Source organism: Marmota flaviventris, chromosome 9, assembly GCF_047511675.1.
Source record: "Marmota flaviventris isolate mMarFla1 chromosome 9, mMarFla1.hap1, whole genome shotgun sequence".
Lineage (NCBI taxonomy): Eukaryota > Metazoa > Chordata > Mammalia > Rodentia > Sciuridae > Marmota > Marmota flaviventris.
Window position 1 is genome coordinate 66,942,013 of NC_092506.1, and position 19,605 is coordinate 66,961,617.

A 19,605-nucleotide genomic window follows, 5' to 3' on the forward strand; every position below is an offset into this window, starting at 1 on the left:
CATCATGGCCATCCCTCTATAGATCACTTGCAGCTTTCAGAACAGAAACTGGACCCATTAGACAAGAAGCCCCATTCCTTCTCCCTCCAGCCCCTGGCAACCACTTTTCCACTTCCTGCCTCTATGGATTGGACTACACTAGCTGCCTCACACAAATAGAATCACATAGTATTTGTCTTTTTGTGATTGGCTTATTTCACTTACATAATGTCCTCAAGGTTATAGCATATGTCAGAACTCATGTTTTTAAGGCTGAATAATATCCTGTGGCATAGATATACCATATTTTGCTTATCCATTTGTCTGCCAAGGGACACTTGGGTTACTCCCACCTTTGGCTTAAGAATTATGCTACTCTGAACATCAATATGCAGATATCTCTTCAAGAACCCACTTTTACTTCTTTTGGGTATAGACTCAGAAGTAGAATTGTTGGATCATATAGTAATTCTGTTTTTTCTTTTTCTTTCTTTCTTTCTTTTTTTTTTTTTCGGAATTACCATACACCTATACCATTTTACCTAATCCATTTTTAGAGAAGATAAAATGGAGGTTCTGAGGCTAAGCAGTGTGCATGAGGTCACACAGTTAAGGAAGTGGCAGTTGGATACACTCTGGGTCAACGTGTCCAATTGAGTTACAATTCCCAAAGCCAGGGTTCAGACAGGCAGCAGAATCACACACCACACTTCTTAACTATATAGATTTTTGGACTTCCAGGTCTAGAGAAATAGAATCATTAGGAAAGTGGCCCAGGAGTCGGTATTTTTAGAGCAACTAGAACCAACAAGCAAAGGAACCAATAGAACCCTGGTTGGTGGGTTTTCTGGTGGGTGTCTAGGTTTGGTAATCATTATTTATGATTGTGATACTTTTTCATTTTCCTCCTTGCTGTTATCCAAATCGCTGTCATTACCAGTCCATACCAGATCAGCTTGTGACATGCAAACATCTGGAAGCAGTGGGAACGTAAGGGTCACTCAGGAAGCCTCCACACTGCACACGCTCTCCAACAACTGCTGGCTTTCACAGGGCGACACATTCAGTATTCTAATCAACAAGGCATCAGCCAGGCGCCTGCCCAGACCTTTCTTATATTCCTGACTAACACTCATTAAGCAGCCCAAGTCAATGCGTTCCTGAGTAAGTGTGTGTACAGGCAGGCTGTTAGTATTTCAACCTCATTAGTGAGTTGAAGCCCTAAGAGGCAATAGCCACAGCAGCCCCTTGTCCTATAGGGTGAGTTTCTTCACACCCCCATGCTGCCTGCACACCCTTCTGACTTCTCCCAACCATCCTCTCCAGATTTGCATCTCCTACTGGGCCTGGATGAAGGCACAGAACTTCCAAGGCAGTGAGTCCAAATGGCTGGATAACCAGCTCAAGTAAACAGGCTGCCTGTATCCCAGAACCGACTTTGAATTATCTACCTCGGCCTGACATGCTCAGCTGGCACCAGGCCACAGGCCCAGCTCCCTGAGTCCAACTGTCTGGGTCCCCTCCCCCATCAATACCCTTGATAAAAGCCAGACAAGGCTTTGGGGCCTTGGGAAAGAGGCATCACAGACAATCTTCCCAGCACAAAGCCCTCATTGTTGGAGGAGGAAGGCATGGGAGAGGCAAGGGAGTGCTTATCTATTGTCAAGGATGGACAGCTGAAAGGACTGCAGTGAAAAATGACCTTTTAAACTAACAGATGGGGGAATATGCAAAATATGTAACTAGGACCATCTCCTTCCCTGCAACAGAAATAGCTGGGACCTTCTCTGCAAATGCTCTCTCACACATTGACATGTGCACACACTTATTATTGTGCTTAAACTTGATCAAGAAACAAATGTTAAATACACTCATCCATTCATCCATCCATTCATCCGTCCACTCATCCATTGCTTGTTTGTTTATTCAAACATTAATTTAATGCCTATCATAGGCAAGAACTATGCTGAAAGAAACAATAATGCAGCTCAGAGATTTCTAACTGGGGAACACATCATTGCTGGCAGGATTTGGGAAACTCTCTGTTGTCTCACCAAGTGTTGACTATATATGAATCAATATCTTGCACAACATAGGGACTATTATGATGAGTACACATGGATGTAAAACATTACTGAATTCATTACAGCTTTCTGTCATTGTATATTTTCTCAACAATGAAAGTAAAAAGAATAAGTGCTAACCACTAGGAGATTTGGGACATGCTCTAGGCAAACAGTAGTGCAGACCCACAATGTATGGATTCATGAATGGAGATGGCAGATAATAACTGCAATCACCACTACAGTTACTGACTACATGACCTTCTATATGTTGGGCATTACTCTAAGTGCATTGCTTGCTAATCTCCAAATAAATCTAGAAGAGAGCCATGGTTATTATGCTATTTTGCAGATGAGAAAATAGAGGCATGGAGAGCTTATGCAGCTTGCTCAAGGTCACACATGAGTAATGGAAGAGCTGAACTATAAACTCAGGAACGATGGCTCCAGAGTTAGTGCTTTCAACTATGTCATCATAGGCATGATCATATTGTCCAAAACATCCTCATCTAAAAGACGGGGAGACTGAGATTTAGAGAGGCCATATGATATGCCCAGTGTCATAAAGGGAATTCTTGAGGGAGCTGGGGTAGGAACTTAGCTTTCCCGTCTTCTGTTCTAGTTTCATTTTTGTTTAAGTAAGCCAGACATCATCCTAAGTAGAAGTGAAAAATATCTGGGCTTAGGGACAAAAGAAAGGAAGAGGACGCTGGAGCTCAAGGTAAGATAAATGCGGTAAAATAACTGGGGCCCAGTTATCTTGCCCTTATTTTGTCTAGGATTTCATTTGGAGAAATTTTTGACACATGGAAGGAAGATTCAGGCTGTACTGAAGGGGTCGGGGCTCAGCGCTCCCAGCTCACTGAGCTTCATTTTACGTACAAAAGAGCATTCCTTGCAGCAGCCCTGTTCTTCCTGGCTGACACAGACTTCATTTCTCTCTAATTAGCATCTCACAGCCACAGTGCCAGGAAACACCAGGAATGAAGGCCTGTTCCTCTGAACAAGTGGTGTCCAATTAAGCCCTAGTGATCTGTCTTTGGCCACTACAGCCACGCCAGACTGAGAGGTTGGCTCAGGAATCACCGTTTGTTGGAAGACAGGTCTTTGGGAGACAGCAGGTGTCCATGGGAAGAGTCTGGAGTCTAACAATCCTGGATAGGAATTCTACATCTATTGGACACTGACTGTGTGACCATGGATAAATTTCCCAACTACTCTGAGATAAGTTTCTGGATCTATAAACTGAGGATAACACCTTCCGTGTTTATGAGTGAACATATGTAGAGCACTTGGCACATTTTTGCTCTGAAAAAATGATGGTATAAGAATAGATTAATGTTATCCAAACCCTTTATCATAGAAGAACCACTTTTTATTTTCCATAAAGAAAATCTAACATAAAATTCCAAGGTCTAAGAGAGTGAAAGGGTGGCTGTTGGGTTGACGGGGGTGGAGGGGAGTTGGGTCTGCCTATCTTTCCCTTTTCTTCCCACAGCAAGCCTTGGGTTTCCTCCAGGGAACACAATTTGACCAAATGATTGCTAGTCCCCTTTCCACTGTAATTAAGAAAAAGAAAGAAAAGAAATAAGAAAGGAAGAAAGGGAAGAAGGAAGGAAGAGAAGAAAGGAGGAAGAGAGCATGCTCTTGTTCATGTTTCGGGGAGGAGGCTGACATTTGTTAGCATGGTTGCTAAGATGGACATGGTTGCTACCCTCTTGGGCTTATAGTCCAGTAGAGAAGTCAGAGTCTGAATAGCTAACTGGAAGACTGACAGGTAATTTTTAAAGGCATTTTTGTCTCCCATGGGAACACAATGCAGGGGTTCTGATTTAGCTTAGTGGTCAGGAGTTTGGGGCTTAGAAGATAAGGTGAAAGAAGACAGCTGCTTGCATTGTCACGCAGTACTGAGAAGGGATTGGCCTCATGACATTTTGGAGAAGGCATCACTAGGTCTTGCTGACTGATAGCACCCTTCATTGTCATCACCCTATATCCTATCAAAGATGATACCCATGCTTCTGCCTGTAAACCAGGTGGCAGGCTGAAAGTAGGGGTTTAAAGAACAAGCTTTCACTAGCTCCATTATCAGTTCTAACAAGATCCCTCCTGTGCCCTGTGTCCCTACTTACAAAACTGTCCACCATCCCTCTAGGGAGACCAAGGCAGGAGGGACTGATTCCCACCATGTGCCAGGGACAACATTAAGGTCAGGAGAACTCCACACAGCCTACAAAAGCATCTGTAGGCAGAAGTGTTTCTGGAAAGTGCAGCATCTGCTTGCAGTAAGTTAATAATAGATGTGCTGGAGTCCCTTGGAGGTGCTTACCCAGCCTGTGTGGTTGAGCACAAGAACCAGGAATGAAACCAGAGCCTTCCTCCCACAGCCCTGGCTACCAAAATGAAGAAGCTTCATCCGGGTTCTTCCCCATGCTGAGGGGGAACCAATGGGGAGACTACCGTGCTCAGGACCCAGACAAAGGCCTTGGAGGCAGCCATTGGAGGGAGCCAAGATAAGACAGGCTATGCTTCCACAGAGCCCCACTTCAGCCAGGTCCTTTCCCAGACATAGGGACACATTCCATCCTGGGTGCCCTGTATTAAAAGGTTAAGGCGACTTTTCCGAGAAACCAGCTGGGAAATAACAGAGCTGGGATCCACACCCACACTGTCTGGCTCATGCCCTTCGACCACGCTGCTCTTGCTGCCTCTTGTTGCCTTCTCCTAAACTGTTAAGATGGGGGAAGGGAATCAAGAGAGAGAGAAGATGCTCTGTGAAACCGCTAGATGTCCCCTGAAGTGTCACGGGCACATATACCCTCTGTCTCCTGCCCCTGCTGAGACCTCTTCTCACCAGGCACACACGGCAGCCATTCCTCCATTAATCAACCTTCACCTGGGAATGTACAGTGACCAGACCTGGTGCCTAGGCTCCGACTGGGCCTTGTATAGTGGGAGCACAGTTTCCCTTGCTGGGGAAGCCTGTCCCCTCTCCTTGCTTAGAGCTCCAAACCAGCCTTTAGGCCTTTCTCCAGGACAGAATTTACCAGTGGAAGAACACAGGGATCTGAATGACAGGTAAAAGGGGGTTCTGGGGCAAATGATTTTGGGAAACATTAGACTTCTCGCTGCAGGCCTGCTCGGTGCCTTTAGTGTGCTGCAAATGGCCTTGAGATCTACCAAAAGGGATTCAGTGTGCAGTGTCTCTGAGATCACTCAATAAGGAAATCTTCCCACTTAAAAAAATAAATAATTTTGTAGTCTTGATGTATCACAGAACACAGTTGGGGACATCTTGTCCTAGAATAATAACTACTATGTCCAGTTTGTGTTGGGCTTTGACTATTGGCCCACTGGCAGGTCCGTGAGGCTAGGGACTCTCTTCCTCCTCTATCCAGCTCCTGAGTTCAGCCTGGCCTACATCAGAATGGGCCTCTGAAGGTTTTCTCCAAAGATGGCATAAGCGAGTGCCATAAAACAAAATTCTAGGACTGCACCAACATTCATAGCAGTGTCTGCCTGCATCTCTTATTCTGTCTCCAAGGCGACAGGCATTTCCTGCCTCTGAGTCTCAGGCAAGCTTTCCCCCTCCCCTGGACACTCCTTATTGGGGACGGAGGCCCTTCATCTGCTCTGCCCATCTCTGTTGCACCATCCCCCACTTTTCTGCACATACTCTCTCCACTATAACTCCTGGAACTGCAGGCAGTTTCCAGAAGGTGAATTGGTGGCTGGTCCTTAGCAGCCTTACCTGTGCACCTGTGTGGGTGGGGATGTGACCTGAGTTAGGAGCTCCCATGTATTTGTGGTGGGTCATAAACAGGACAGTGGCAAGCCACTAATGTCATCTACCTTCCTACTAACGATGTTTCCAGGTGCTAAGCCACTTAAAATCTGCACAACACATGAAGAACTGACCATTTGTTTGAGGAGACAAATATATTTCACCTGATTTAAGCATAATGTGATTATACACATATCGAACGTTTCAAGCTCAGCGGCAGAGCACTTGCCTAGCATATGTGAGGCACTGGGTTCAATCCTTAGCACCACATAAAACAAATAAAATAAAGGTATTGTGTCCATCTACAACAACAACAACAAAAACACACACAAAAAGAACCAAAAAAAAAAAAAAAACCCAAAAAACAAATTCAAACATTACATGGTACCCCGCTAATATGTACAACTTTTATATTTATGTGTATCAGTAAAAAAGATGAATAAAATCTGCACCACAATTCCCTCTTCTGGGAAGCTCCACCTGACAGAGACAGGGCTGCATCTCACCTTGTTTTTGTGCCCTGGGAGCCTGGAGGCCCTCATCCCCCCAGAAGAGCCTGCTGAATGGACTTACAATTCTGTAACAAAGCAAAGCACAAAGGCAGCACAGAAACATCACTTCGCTGGATCTTAGTCTCCCAATGTGTTTTCTTCAGTTTTCCAACTTCTGAAACCATCACTCAGCGTTGGCACAACAGGCCTTCCACACAAATGGAAAAGTGATTGGTACAATGGTGTTTCCAGAGCTCTGAAGGAAGCAGATCAAGACGGAAGAAGCAGGAAGGAGGAGGGAGGGGATGTGGGGAGCTGGAACCAGACCACTACAGAGGTAGCTGGGTTTCTGATTCTGCTGTCTGTGGGTGGGAAAACAATTGCTCCCCTTGTATAGGGCTGCCTCTCAAAGATCAGGATGCCAGCCAGAGCCTCCCCATCTGAATGCACCATTCTGCTCTTCCCCACAGGTGGTAAGTCCTGCAGCAGGTTCAGTAGCAGCAGGACACCTAGAAGCTTCTCCCTAGTTCTGTGCTTCTCTCAGCTCTGCTCCTAATCCCTCTTTTCTAGGTCTCAGATTCCTCTCCTCAAAAGCAGAGGGTTGGATCCCTCAGTGGCTCTTGTTTTCTCCCCATGACACGGTGAGAAGTGCACTGGACATGTTGGCATAAACATTCACAGTTAGGAGATAGGTAACCCAGGTTTCACTTAACAAGGCTGAATTTACGACTGGCTCTATGTTCTCCTCCATTATATTGATTTATAAACTTTTATTGAAGTATAACACATATAGAGGGTACCTTTTATAATTGAACAGCTTGATATATTTTCACAAATTGAAAACACCCACGTAAACAGACCCAGATCAAAATACAGAACAATCCCTAGGAAGCCCCTTCATGCTCCTTCTGCCACCCCAGACCCTCCCTTAAGGGTAGCTACTACCAGGACTTCTCACAACATGCTTTGTTTGGCCTGTTTTTGTTCTTTATCAAATGTAGTTATAAAGTATCTTTGTGCCTGGATTTTCATTCAAGTTTATGTTTCTGAGGGTCACCAATATGGCTGTGTGTAATATCCCACCATGTGAATATGCTACACTTTTAAATCCATTCAGCTGCTCATGGCCAAGTGCTCTGATGCACATATGTGTGCATATCTCATGGGTTTATATCATGGAGTGGAACGGCTTGTGTGCATATGTTCAGCTGTAGTTGATATGGCCAAACAGTTTCCCAAAGTCATTATACCAAATTCTATCTCACCCAGCAGTGTGTGAGGGTTCCAGTGGTTTAATGTCTTTGCCAACACCGGGTAAAGTCGATCTTATTCCTTGCAGCCTTTTGGATGGGTGCATAGAGGCATTTCATTGTAGTTTTAATTTGTGATTCCATGGAGAATAATGATTTTGTATGCTTTTGGATATTTTGATATCCTCTTTTGTAAAGTATCTGAGTCTTTTGCTAATTTTTCTATTAGGATGTCTGTCTTATAAGAATTTCTTCTTTTTTTCCTCCTATATAGATTTTGGATAAGAAATCTCTATTGAATACAATGCAAATATCTTTGCTCACTCTATAGGTTACTCTGTTTCACTTTACTTAATTATCATCTTGAACCACCAAATTAATTTCATGACCTGCAAATGGATCCTAACCCATAGTTTGAAAAACACTGCAAGAGACAATTGAGCAGTCTTTCCTCAGTCTGGACACCCTTGAATGAGGTATCATTTCTAGCCAGTGGCATCAAAATAACTTTTAGCTGGATACTTCAGTATCCACAGTCAGTAGCCATCTGGAGAACAAAGCCCATGTTAGCTATATTTAATTTTTAAAAAATCCTGTTCTGTACCTTAAATGACAGCATTTTCCAATTCTCTTGGATTTAAAATTTGCTAGCCTCACAGCCCTGATTGAAAGAGGGGACTTAGAAGGATATCTGAGGTGTAGGGTCTCTCTGGAATGAGCCCTTTCAGAAAAGCCAGAGTTGTATTTGCCCACATGGACTCTCCATCTACTCAGGTACCCGGGTACTCAGGGGCAGGGTCTTGAGGAAGTGCAATACTTTCAGGGGATCTTGGTAAAAAGATTTATCCAGTAGATTAAGATGACATTCCCTAAACTCTGGCAAGAAGAAGGCTCTCCCATGTCCTGGGTACTTTCTTAGTGTGAAGGGTAGAATCAATATAGGGTCCTCCCATTACTTTAAAGTAGCCCTTTTCACAGACTGTAAACTTCAAGAAGGCAGGAACTGTACCACTCTTGTCAAATAGGGTAACCAAGGTCACACAACTAAGCTAAGTGCACCCAGTTTATCATAGAGCCAGATTAACTGGTTTGATGGCCCATGTTTTCATTCCTGTGTAATACTGCTTACAGGCAACTAGCACTGTGTAAAGAGTGATCACATTCAAATGAACATACAGACACACACGCATGCACATGCACATACACATGCTTAGACACACATGTGCACACACACAGTTGGGTGCCAGGACAAGCCCCCCCCCCCCCATACACACACACTGACATTTTACTCAGAATTTTGTAGGTTGGAGTCTGCTGGTTCATTACACACTTAATTTCTGCATTTGGACCTCTCCCCTGATGTCCAAAGTATTGAAATAGTACATATGCACAAATAACACAAAAACCCATTAAATTGTGGGGCATTTATAGTCACAATCAATTGCTTATCTGATGCTCTCAACCAGTCTTCTGAACAGATATCAATATGTGATGATTGACAAGTTCCCCCAGACTGGTGGTCCAGGAGCCTCATTCCAGGGACAACAGTCCTTGCTGTCCAGGTCTGGAGCTGTGGCAGTGCTAGCTTGTGGCAGAAATGCAGCTCTGCATACCCACTCTGAAAGTTTCCCCTTAACTATATATTTCCATAGCAACCAATCCCTTCTTGTCAGATTCTGAGAAGTAGAGCTTTAACCTCATGAACTTTCTGGAGTTGGGCTTACATTTGGATGAGAGTTTATGAGATGTGGACATTTCTCCCCTATCCCTAATAAGCATGCCACATCTTATCTTTTCTCCTCTCATTAGAGCCTCTACCACCTCTTGTCCTCTCTTCTGGCTGAAGGTAAAGAGTTCTATCACTGTAATAACAGGAGGGACTGCCATTTACTGAGCATTTCCTATCTACTGTATACTATGTGCTATATAATATACTTACTCTAGTGCATCTCCATACGGATCTTTGGCACCATGTATTAACATCCTTATTTCATAAGAGAAGAAATAAATGCTCAGCAATGAGAAGTGACAGTGACAGCTACTAGTCAGCAAGTGATAGAGCTGGGATTGGACCCAGGTCCCACTGATCCCCAAGTCCTGGCTCACTCCAGTGCCTGGGACAGTGAGAAGCAGCAACTTCCTTTCTGTGTCAACAAAACCATCCTCTGGAGGTGCAAGGCACCTTAGGGATCATCTCATCCTACCTTCCTGGTTTGAGTTCAGAATAACAAAGTGACTTTCCTGAGGGCACAGAGAGTGTGGAGCTGGGGCTGGAACCCAGGCCTGCTTCTTGGGTTTACCTGCCTCAGATTCTCATGAGTCTACCTGGCAAGTGACAGTGGCTATGCTTGGGCTGTGTTCCAGGATGGCACCTCTGTTTTTAGGAAACATTGACTGGATTGGAGAGAAGGTGAGCAGAGCAAGATCTGTTCTTGAAGTGCAGCTATGAAGAATTACTAGAACAACAAGAACAAGAAAAGATCTCAAGGATGGACATGCTCTGGATGCACCACCATTTTTAGAACTATCTGATAGAGAAGAAATAGGCTTGGCAAGATGTGAGGAGGAGAAGATTTTTAATCCAGATAATGAAGAGCTCTTTAAAAGGCCTAAATGTGGGGAGACATCAACTTCGCTATCAGTCCTGGGAGCTTTCCAAGCACAGCCCAGGGCCCACAGGGATGTTGGTCAAGCTCTCCAGCATCCAGGAGGGAATGGTCCACACCTCTAAGACCCTTTTATCTCTAAGATTCCATGAGCCTTTGAAATGTATTAAAATAATTAGAGCAGTAATCCTGTATTCTTTGCTCATTGTTCTTATTTTAAAAACCCTTTATTATAAAATAAATGGAGATAAAGTCTACCTATTAGTGCATATTTAAGAGGTAGAGGGAAAAAAAGCACCCATAACATTAACTTAAATCATGAATACTCTCTGAAGTGTAAAAAAAAAAAATCAACTCACTTTTCTTTAAATCTTCTTAAAAGGGTCTAAGAATAGTCCTTCAAATAATCCTTGAAGTATGCAATTTTAATTTGGACACATGGTAATTTCAGTCTACCTGTTGGAAGAGACAAGAGAGAAATCAGTCATTTTTTGACGAGGATGCTGATCTGACAAGCCGCAGAGAAGATTCAGGCAGCTTGAGGGGTGGGGCTGGGTGGGGGTGGGCAGGGGAGTTGCAGCTGAGCTTCCCCTAGGTGGATGGCTGTATTTTGAACTCAGAAGGTAGAGGCAAAGCAAGTAGCAACCAGCACAGTGCCTGGCACAAAGCAAATGCTCACTACAGAGGTAATGAGTGAAAGGATGGATGAACAGGTGTGAGATCTACCATCAACCTTTGATGCAGGAGGTACCTGAAGGCTCATCTCTTCAACTCCTAAGGAGAAATGGAGTTTCCAGGAACTGGGCATATCGTGAAAAATAGCAGAGAGACTTGTACATGGTGTGGGAAGTGGGTGAGGCTTGGAGCCAGCCTTACCTATGCCCAAATCCTGCTCTCCTACTTATAACTGCACAACTCCGGACTGGCTTTATTTGTCTTTACTGTTGTCTAGAATTGGATACTTAGTCCATTCAGTAATTTTCAGCCCTTTTATTTTTCTAATATAAGCATTTAAGGCTTATATTAACATTCCCCTCTAAGTGCTACCTTGGCTATAGTCCATAACTTTTTATATTTCTTTTATCATTCATTTATAAGTATTTGATAATTTCTAGTATCATTTCTTTTTGACCCATGAATTAGATACTAGTGTTAGTGTTTTTGCAACCACCTTTCAATAGGGGGTTTTCTCAAAAATAAATAAAAATAAATTAATGAATACCGTGTTTTCCTGTTATTGATTTCTGACTTAACTACATTGTAGTGAGAGAATGTGGTTATGTAGGAATCTGATTCCTTGAACTTGACATATTTTATGACTTAAGAGGTAGTTAATTTTTGTGAACACTTCATGTGTGTTTAGAATGTGCTTTCTCTGGAGTAGTCTTGGGCTGGTTTCCTTAGCCTTCCCTGCCCGTCCTTTTCTTCATCTGTGAAAGGGGCTGGGAGCCGTACATGTTACCTCCCTCCTATCACTTAACCTTGCACTCACCGACACAGAGGCTGTGCAAAGCCTCCTTCATTTCTTACCAGATTTATTCCAAGATTACAAAATCCCTACTGTTTTAAAAATACGATCACAGGAAATAATTTCAGACATAACCTTGGTAGGTTTGATTCTTGAACGGGGCGGGGGTTAGGTGCTGGGTGGTGGTGGGTGCCAGAATGTCAGTCCTGAAGGGGAGGAGATGTTTATGTCTGTCAAACAGACCACGGGGTTACAAAGGTCTCTGTACTAACCGAGGTCTAATATTCTTTATCCTAAATACAGCCCTTCCCATGACCTTGTCCCCTATCTCACCCCAAGTTCTTTTCCTCCTTCTTAGAGTTTTCCTGAAAGAGTTGTCTAGACCGCCACTTCCTCTACTCCCACGCTCTTCACAAGTCCCTGTGGTGTGGCTTTCACCCCTAGAATGTTCTCTTCAGAATAATAATGATGTTGTCACTGCAAATTCCAGACACTGCTTCTTAACCTGCAGTAACTTCTCTGGGTCATTTGCCAGCAGGAACCCCTCTCCCCTCTGGAAACTTGCCTCAACTTCTATACCCCTAGTCTCTTGACTCTTGTCCTTTTTCTCCAAGGACTTTTTCTACCTCATCTTTATATCCTGTGGTTTGAACTGACATTTCCATAATTTAATTAGAGTTACTTCAATAAAATAATAACCCTAAACTATCATTTATTAAGTGCATACTAAGTGCATGCCAATCCTATGTTAGACATAATTGTATTTCTCTTCATCTTCGCAATAACTACCTGCGGTCGGCATTATTAATATATCTGTTTTACAGATGAGAAAATAGAAGCTTAGAAGAGTTATATAATTTCCCCAGGATCACTCGGCTACCCTGTGGCAGAGCTGGGATCCGAACTACAATGCATTTAATTCAGAGCATGGGCTCTCAGCCATTGCGCTTCCTCATGCTTCCCTCCCAGATCCTGGCTTCTGTGACTCACCATCCTCCCCCAGCACCAGGCACTTCCTGCTTCCGTCTTGCTTCCCTCTGAGCAGAAGGCCTCTGTCCACACTGTGTACTCATTGTTTAAGGCTCAGTTCTGATGTCCCTCTTCCCACAAAGCTCTTCATAAGCCCAGTGAGTGCTTCCTGGCCATGGAAGCTCTCCAAATAACAAAACATCCATTCATCCCTCCAACCATGCACCCACCTACCCACCCAAGAATCTCACAAATACAGCAGAAGTATGTTTATCCAGAAGTCTAAATACTAAAACCATCCAAACGAAGCAATAGTTCCAAAGAATTTCTTAGTGTTTAGTCTTTAAAAAAGTATATCATACTACTGTTAAACTTGAAGAAAGTTTGTTAGAAGTCATGGTGCTTGGGGACAGGCTGTGCTGTGCTTGGCATTTGTGAATGTCTGATTGGTCAAGGACAGCTGTCCATGTGATCTGGCCAGGAGAGTCTCCAAGGTTACTAGCCTCGGTCCCTTACCCAATCTCCACTTTCAAAAATCCTATGTACACATCAAGCTTAATGTAAATGCCTCCACATCCTTAAAATATTCCGATTTTCCTCCTCTATCAGACAGAAATGAACCTGGATCTGCATTCCAGAGTATCTGGTATCTCGGCTGTCATGAATCATTTCATCAGGTCCGTGGCTAGTACTGAAGTTTTAAAAGCAACTTCAATACATTCATCACAGGTTTTACCTCCCGATGGTCTTTGGGCCTAGAAGTTGTATCCAATTCACCTTAGGTATCTTCAGAGACAAGGCTAGTGCTAGACATATAGATGTCAATGAGCATGAGATGACATTGGCTTTGAATGGGGGAGGGGGGGTCCAAAAAAATCACTCAAACAAAAGCACCAGTCAGTGTGTTAGGCAAAACATTTTAAAAGGGTGATAAGTAAATATGGAATCCTTCCATTTTCTCTCCACCCTCCAAAAAGATGAGGATCAGCAGATGGGGACCATGTTTTCTGAGGTTTCTAAAGGCCTCTGTTCTATGGCTCACAGACATGGTATGGTGGCCTCTGGCACTCTCCAGGGTGAGCTAGGTGTTTGGACCCATTCTAGTTTCCATAGTCCAGACATGAGAGTTGGAGCTTTGAAGATAGAGTAGTCCCTCAACTGCCTCCTTCTATAGAAGAGGACCAGAGGTCTAAGAGCTCCCAGTCCCAGGGCAAGAAGGGCTTTGCAGATGCATTTTTCTGTCCCCTCCTAGGACTTGCAAATGAAGCCTCTAGGAAATCTAGTGCTTTCTGAATCACTAAAAATAATCTCCCAGAAGCTTCATCTAGATATATCACTGCTGCAATTTACAGCGTCTAGAACTTCACATGGTATAATTAGCAAATGGATTACAATAATTTATTTTTGGTTTAAGAGCTCAAATGAACACGACCTTCCAGTGGAATGGGAAAATAAGAGGCTGGGAGATAGCCACATTCCTTCTGCCCCTTCCAAGGCCACAATTTTAATGCTGGCTAACGTGCCTCTACTGATGTCCAGTGGACAGGCCACAGTAAAGGGACTATAACTGTGAGCTCTGGACTTCCTGGCAAATGTGACTACTGGAAGATAGCCTGCAACAGGGTCCATATCCACGCTTCAGTGACCAGCACAATGTCCAAAATCACCCTGTGGATGCTCAGGGAAACCCAAAGTTATTCACCTTGGTGAGAAAAAGAGCCACCCATTGATACAGAAGCAAGGCAAAACATGCCATAGATAAATTCTGTGGAAGATTCTGTTCCCTATGAATACTGGTCCCATCTTCAGGATGGCTTTCTACCACTTGCTTCACCACAGGGATAAGTTTATTGTGATGTCTCTGAGCAGCAACAGTAAAGGATGTTGCCAAAAGAGACACTGTCATGCAGCTAAGAGGGGACCAGACAGGAGTCAGAGAGGACCCGTGTTTGGGTTTTGGCTCGTTATGTGTGCCATGTGTAATAACTCCCCTAAGTCTCTTTTTAAAAAATGCTCACAATGAGTAACTACCTTACAAATTTGTTATGAGGATTAGATGAGAAAAATATATGAAAAGGGTTTCGAGCTTTGGAGATTCTCCTTGAGCGAATACATTTCCGCAGTAGCTCTTTCCGCTAAGGACTTTATCTGACCTATAGAATATTGCAGTGGGACCAGAGGCAGAATGGCTGAACATATAGGAAGTGTCCCCATTTCCCTGCAACTGCTAGGAGAGGCAGACCTCTCAGAGGAGTAATCTGGGGCTAGGAAAAAGGATTTAGACTTGGGTAAAGAGCATAGTCTTGCCTCCCCTCTGACAAACCCCTCCTGAAACCAGTCAATCATCCACCCAAACACCCACTGACATGGAGCCTGAATGAACATGGCCTGGGAGGGCATGAGGCCAAGGTGATGCTTCCTCCAGCTGGAGAAAGGGCATGGGCATTGTGTGAGTCTCTGCTGGTGCCAGACATGGGGCTGGGTCTTTCCCATGCCATGTAAAGTTACCCCTGTCATTTTGTGCCATGGCGTACCCTGGGTGAGGGTCTATGAGGTCTGTCTCACCAGTCCCTCAGAAGGAAGACCTGGGCCCTCATCTTCAGTCTTCCAGTTCTAGTGATCTTAGGTAAGTCACTCATTCTGGTCTGTTAGCAGTCGGGTCTGTTAGGCCAGGATGAGGATCCCAGGCCCGCCTGCCTCACCAGGTAGCGTTTACAACCAGAAAAATGGAGGCTGTGCCAAATACTGAAGGACTATGTTCGCCGCTGTTCAAGCCCCTCAAGAGCCTTTCATTGATCTTAAATAAACATTACATTTCTACTTTGGCCCCTGCCTACCTCACTGACCTTACCTCCCTGTCTGTTCCCCGAACCCTGAGCACCAGCCACACCAGTCCTCTTTCATGTCATTCTGCTCAGGGAGCAAAGGCTGTCCCCTCTTGGGGAGGACTCCTTCCCCTCCAGCTCTCCACTTGGAGTCACTTTCTGGGAAGGCTTCCTGGGTACTCCATACCAGGCCAGTTTCCTCCTAACCCTAAACCTCCATTCTTCAGAGCCCTGTGATTTCATCCTCATGTAAATGTTCAATGTCCCCCTCCCTGGCTTGAATGTAAGCCCTTTGGGCAGGCCCACTTTTGTCCTCCGGGAGCCAGGGACAGTGAACACTCATCAGTTTCTGTTTTGGTCACTGTTCTAGACCAGTGCACAGCACACAGTAGGGCTTCAGTCAATTCGTGTTGAATAAGTACATTTCAGTTCAGGCCAAATTCCTCCTGCTTCCTGAGGTGGGTCCAGCATGTCCCTCCTCAAGCTCTCCCTGTCCTTTCCCTGCTCCTGGGCCCTTCCACGTGCTATTTGCTACCGTGGCTTGGCCATTACCTAAGCGAATAGCTTATCTCCCAGGAGAGACCAGAGCAGTTTAGAGGAAGGCCAAGAGGAAACCAGAGTGGGTGGAGGAAAGGAAAGAGCTTGAGTCTGTGGCAGAGGGGACACATGGGGGCTTCTCATGGGGCCTGCTGATGGCCGACTTGGGGATTCTGCTTCACTACCTCTTTCTGGGGCAAAGCTTCCAGCCTGAGTCCTGGCTTCTTGGGCTAAAAAAATGCCATTCTCTCTCTCTCTCTCTCTCTCCCTCTCTCTTTGGCGTGAAACAAATGGTTAGCCATTAAGATGTAAAATGCAGCTGTCACAGTCCATAGAACAACAGACAGGTTAATATGGGTTCTTAAGAATGCTATTTCCTCATATTAACCCCAGAGCAATGCAACCTATCAAGATAGACTGTGGAGTGCTCTGGAAACTGGCTGTTTTTCTCCTTTAATAATATTTGATGTTTAAATAATATTTGATGGTTGTTTCTGAGTCTGATAGTCTGCCTTTTCTGCCCCTTCCTTCCTTCCTCCCTCCCTCCCTCCTTCCCTTCCCTCCTCTTGTCCCTTCCCTCTTTCCTTCCTCTTTCTCTCTCCTCTCCTTCCTTGTTTCTACTCCAAGAATTTCTTGGCCTTCTTTTTCTCCCTGAAATCTGGGACTTAAACATGCAGATGTGGATCTGGGTCATTTCTAGGGTTCCCTGACCACCCCCCACTGCCGGTCTCCTTTCCATTCACCCCTTCCCCGCCCATCCAATCTACATGTCACCTACCACAGAACTAATTAAACTTAAAACATGTCTAAACTTTAAGCCTCTTTCTTAAGTTCTTCCCTGCATGATTCACATGGTGGGGTGTGAGCAGCTATGACCAGCCTTCCCAGCCAAAGCCAAGGGCTAGTGTGATCACTGTCCTGTGCAGGCTCCACAGGGAATGGCCTGGGGCCTGGCTCCACCCAACTGGCAGCCTAGGGAGGTGACCTGGGAGGCTGTCCTTCTCCCTAGCATTCACGGAACAGTCCTGTGTATTAGAGTTGTACTTGCTGGGCGCTTGTCAGCAGGGACAATGTGGCACTTGGCTCCCCTCTGGCTGCTGTTTCTATTGTGTGTGGTACATACCCCATCTAGGAGTCATAGGGGGGGATAGCTGAAGGAAAGATCCTGGCATGACCAGAAATGACATGCAGTTCTTTGTCTCCTTGGCCCTCATCTCCCCAAGTAGTCCTTCTTGTCCTTGAAGACTCAGTAGAAGGTCACCTCCTCCTGCAAGCCTTTTTACCCTCTGACTGGCTCAGGGCCCGTCTTGTGAGCCTCTGCAGACCCTGTGCCTCCCTTCTGGCTCAGCTCTCATCTTTGTGCAATGGCCCATGTGAGCAGCACATGCAGGGTGTGCCTGCCTGCGAGGGGCGCTGGGCGCAGACCTGGAAGAGTCAATGCATGAATTAATCTGTGCATCACCTCTCCGCCTTGCTCCAGAAAGAATTTAAGGAAGCACAAAGATCAAATATGCCCCCAAGGAGCTTAGAGTCGTCTGGTGGCATGCCAGACACATAAGCATTTTTTTTTTTTTTTTTTTTTTTTTTTAGTATATAAGGGTTGAGATAATGTGATCTGGTTTGAGGGTTTGGATGGGAGGGAGAACCTTCTCTCTGGTCTCCCCCAGGAATGATTTGGGGGGGGGATGCTCAGCAGATACTTATGGAATAAACGAGACAGGTTGGCAGGGAGGACCTGAGCAGGCCGTATAGAGTGCGGATTTCAGTGAGGGAAACTGAAGGCAGAGAGGGGGCAGGAAGAGCTGCCAGCAGGCGGCAGTGGGAGAAGCAGACCCAGAACTTCACAGTGTTATGGGAATTCTAAATCCATTCACTGACTTGGGTGAGGCAGGCTGCCATTCCTCTCTCAGCCTTAGTTGCCTCACTTGTGAAAGCAGAAGGTTGAGCTGGGTGCAGAGGCACATACCTGTCAACTCGGTGGCTTGGGAGGCTGAGGCACAAGAATAATGAGTTCTAAGCCAGTCTTAGCAATTAGCAAAGACTCTAAGCAACTTAGAGAGACCCTGACTCAAAATAAAAATATAAAGGGCTGGGGATGTGGCTCATTGATTAGGAGCCCCTGGGTTTAATCCCTGGTAACAAAAACAAACAAACAAACAACAACAACAACAACAACAAAACAGAGGGTTGGAGTAGATGGTTACTGAGGGCTGTCCCAGCACAGGGATCCACATGATCACATCACATGCATGTGATAAAGCCATAGCTGGCTTATTCTGATATAAATTCAAAAGGCTATTCTCAGACAGAAGCTCTTCACCCATTGATTGAAGACACATGTGTGGCAAGCTGGGCCAGGCCTGAGGTCGCCACCAGTCCCCATAGACTCAACTTTTCCCTTGACCTGTTCCGCTGACTCTAAATACTGGCTGCCCCCAGCAACCAGCCCCACGACTCCTTCCTACCCTCCCTGACTTCTCGCTTGCTTTCTGTCTTCTATACCTCCATTCAACAAATGCTTTCAGTGTCACCACGATGGGTGTGGTATAGTGGTAAAGATGCCCCAGGATTTGCCTCCAGGTACTCGGCGTTTCTTCAGTGTGCGTTGTCCATCTCTCCCTGATTCTGCTCAGGCTGTGCCTGCCCAAACACCCTCTCTAGAATAGAAGTTTGCAAACTTCTATTCCCAAGACCTTGCCCACAAATCCACAGCCACCTTTCTTGCAAACTGTCCCCTGACCTTCCCCTACTGGGGCCCCAGGGTCCCTTGTTTCCTACTGCAATCCTGCTATGCTGTTTTAGTGGGTTTTGTCTCTTGGCTCTACTACTGTGAATTCCAGGAGGTCTGGGGCAGAATATTTTCTTCATGGTACCCCAGTGGGCAACTCAGAAAGTACTCAGGGAACTGTGGCTGAATCAGATTGCCATCAAATCTTCCTGACCTGCACATTCTAGCTAGACCGGGCTCCAGGGGACAGACACAGTGCCCATCCCACCACTTGTTCTACCAGCAAAGCCTATGCTATCCTGTCCGGCAGCTTCCCTCTGCTGTCAGAGTTGGTTCCTCACTCACATGGGCCCCAGGGACCCTGGACGCTGCAGCCTGGGCTGTTTTCCTCTGCATCTTTGTCAAATCCCTACTTAGAATTTTCTGGAGACTTGCTGGAGAATGTGCACAATCCAAAGTAAGAATCTCTACCTTCATAACATTTGTACAAATAAAATAGACCTCTAGAACCTTTAGCCTTCTGACTATACTGGATGACTGTGGTCAGGTTCTTTAAGGAAGAGAGAATGGCTCCCCCTGCAAGGCTGTCCTCACACCAGCTGCAGACCTGGACAAGGTCCTGCCTTGCTTTGCACGAGAGAACAAGGGTTTGACCTTGGCTCTCTCATGCCAGCTGTAAGGCCTCGGCAATTTACTTATTCTCTCCAAGGAACTCTGGGTCCCCATCTCTTAAACCAGGGTTGAGATCAGCACCCTCCTGTTGTTGCAATCAAGATTAAATTCCAAGGACCCAAGACTCTTGACACATTGACTGTGACAGTGTCTTCTCAGCAAGCAGGAACTGGGAAGGTGATTGGAATGAAGTCATTCCTCATTGTAGTTTGCACTTCTGAAATTGATTTCAC

The 19,605-nt window shown here is 45.2% G+C and overlaps 1 protein-coding gene across 13 annotated transcripts in view; it reads right to left on the bottom strand.

Moving 5' to 3' along the window:
* Positions 1 to 19,605, bottom strand: part of Tenm4 (teneurin transmembrane protein 4) — a 753,505-nt gene that overhangs the window by 422,312 nt on the left and 311,588 nt on the right. For 3 of the 13 annotated variants that reach the window (XM_071616545.1, XM_071616547.1, XM_071616548.1), the window contains one exon: positions 10,533 to 10,629. The exons of 9 other annotated variants lie outside the window; for them this stretch is intronic. The gene's annotated coding sequence lies outside the window, so the exon portion shown is untranslated. The remainder of the gene's footprint in view (positions 1 to 10,532; positions 10,630 to 19,605) is intronic. One more of the 13 variants, XM_071616546.1, reaches the window with a different exon arrangement.